Genomic DNA, 2,925 nt, shown 5'->3' with positions numbered 1-2,925 from the left:
AAGAAAGATCATTAGTATTAATCCAGTCCAGGAATTCATTACAAGAAACCTGATTAGGAGCCACCCCCCCCCCCCCTTTACAGTCATCCGCCGAGAGCACAACATTAAAATCTCCCAGAATACACCAAGGCCCTGTGAAGAAACTAAGATCCCTCCATAAAAATCGTCTAGACAAGTATGTGTTAGCACCATAAACACCTGCAAAGCTAAAACTTTTATCCTGCAGATGACAAGTTACAGAGATAAATTGATCATTAACCAAGAAATTTTGGACAAGATTAGGAACCGACAAACACCAAAGCTTAGCAACTTTATTAACAATAGGAGACGTAGCCACCAAATGCATATTAACAGATTTGAAAAGGACGTCGAAAGCATTAGTGTACGGCATCATGGGTTCAGCAAGAAAAACCAGGAGAGGTTTATGTAGGTTAAGTAAACTAAGAAACATCTCCACAGTTTTGTGGTTCCCCAATTCTCTGACATTCCAAAAAAATGAAGAGACCTTCATTGCGACGTTGTAGAGAGAACTGCCTTAGCAGTTTTCCTGGATTTACCAGTCCCCTTAGGTGGTCTCCCTGGTTTTCTTTTAGTGCGAACTGTTTCCTCCCCATTATCACTGTCATCCTCCTCCATGTCATTAGAGTCAGCCCAAAATTTTGAAACAACCTGATTTTCAATATGATCAGAATTAATTCCAAAAATGGTAGGCGGAATAGTTGACGCTCCAATATGAGAATCAACTCCCACATCTGTAGTTTCCAAACCATCAAGAGAAGAAAAGTGATTTTGAAGGACCAACGATATTGCTTTAACATCCCCAAGATATTTAGCCTTCCGAGGGGAGGTATGAGGCGACTGAGATGGTACAGTCACAATAGCAGAGACCTTCACATTAGGAACTGGTGCATTAGTATCCACATGTGATTTAACCCTCCGAGGAGAGGTAGTACGCAACGGAGATGGTACAATCACAAGAACAGATACCTCCACATGATGATCATCAATAAAAGTTGTTGAATTTGACTCTGAGTCCTTAGCTTGCATAACAGCAAGTGAATCCAACGTGGGAGTGGACAACCCCTGCTTGGGTGAGGACCTATCATGATCTGAAGCATCCTCAAGAGGAGGCATATCTGCAAAATCATCCTCCCCTCCACCTATTTCATCAACTTTCAACTTATCAATGAGGCCTTCCACAAGTTTTGTCTCCAGATCTTTTTTCCTATATTCTTTACGTTGTTTAGGAATCACGGTCCTCCCTTGGTCCCATTCATCAGAAGATGCCTTCTGAGAAGGTTTATGTTGAGGTCCAAGAACACGACCCTGGTCATGGATCGCCCGACACTGAGCAAGCTCGTGCCCAATCATCTTACAATGAGAGCAAAAAGGAGGGAGCCATTCATATTCCACACCAGCTACAAAAGCAAAGTCTGGACGTTCAACCAAAAGTTGATCAGAGAGAGGGGACAGAAGATCAATATCCACCAACACTCTAGCAAACATACCCCTATTCTTTCTCATAGTATGCTCATCCAAAGACAAAGGAGTACCAATGCCTCTAACGATGGAATATATTGTATTTGGTTTCCAATACTCCAAAGGAAAATGGTAGATTCTAACCCATATCTGAGCTTTGGTATTCTTCATGGTACCTGGGACAAAGTCTTTTGTCCAGGCAAACAATCTCAATAAACCAGGAGAAAACTTCAGCGAACCCATCCCGAGGGCCCATCGCATGTCTTCTATAGAAGCGAACTCAAACTCATAGAAACCTTTTCCAAGAGGAATTGCTTTCCATGGTCCAAGAGCTTTCCACACCGGCTGCAACTTTTTAGTTAAATCCAGGTGTGTAAGAGGTTCATCCCCCTTAGATAGAATAATCCGACCATGGAGATGGGTTTTGCAATCCTCAAGACCAGGCAAGTAATCTGCCTCATCAATCCGGACAGCAATCATGTCACCTTTAATACAAGGAGTAGGGTAGCTGGGACAAAGGAATGTCACATGTATTTCCCAAAGCCTGAGCAAAAGTCTTCCTTTGACCGGATATAGAATATATTTTTTTATCAGGACATACTTCCCGATCCATCAAACAAGCCCATGGTATGAGAAAACCCGCAGAACCCTCCGTCATTTTAGAAGGCTAATAAGTTGCCGCCAAGAACTCCGCGCCGCACCTCCAGCTATTCCGCTGATGAAGTGAGGCAATTTGGCTTTGAAAGCAAACCAAAAACCCAATTCTGACGAACCAGAGCCACGCCAATCTAGAACCCTCTCCCCCTTCGACAACAACGTGCGGCGGCCAGCACGTGAGCAAGGTGCTGGAAGGTTCTCCAGGAGCCACAGCGTGGCGGCCTCGTCGGTCAGGTCCGAGGTTAGCAACGAGGATTACACGGAGCTCGTGAGAGCCGCGTCGGCGAGAACGATGTCGGCGAATCGAATCCACGTCTCGAAAGTGTTGCCGAAGTCTAGCAGCGTCGGGATGGCGAGGATCGACGAGGATAAAGCGGTGAAGGCGGAAGGAGGTTTCATTGTCGATCTGTATCCGAGGAGTAGAAGCTACGCTGTGGCGAAGAGTAAACCTACGTTTGAAAACCCTAATTTTTCTCTTTCTTTACGCTTCCCTCAAAATAGTTTTATAATTAATTATCTACATCATTCACACTTTCCAATAAACTTTCTTCACATATCCATTCTAACATACCCCAATCCAAACACCCTCAACTTTCTTCACACTTTCACTCGCCCAGACCATCAACTTTTCACTCACCCACAACCTCTAATCCAAACAAAACCTAAATGATGCATGATGACTGATTGAATCAATAAATTTTCACATATTAGCCTCTTCAATGTTTTTTCCAGAACTCTTTTAACAAATACCATCAAGAAAGGAAAGTCCGAAGAAAGAGTGTATTTGAA

This window comes from Phaseolus vulgaris, chromosome 10 (assembly GCF_051622355.1).
Source record: "Phaseolus vulgaris cultivar YP4 chromosome 10, ASM5162235v1, whole genome shotgun sequence".
Taxonomy (NCBI): Eukaryota; Viridiplantae; Streptophyta; class Magnoliopsida; order Fabales; family Fabaceae; genus Phaseolus; species Phaseolus vulgaris.
Note: the sequence above shows the minus strand (reverse complement) of the source record.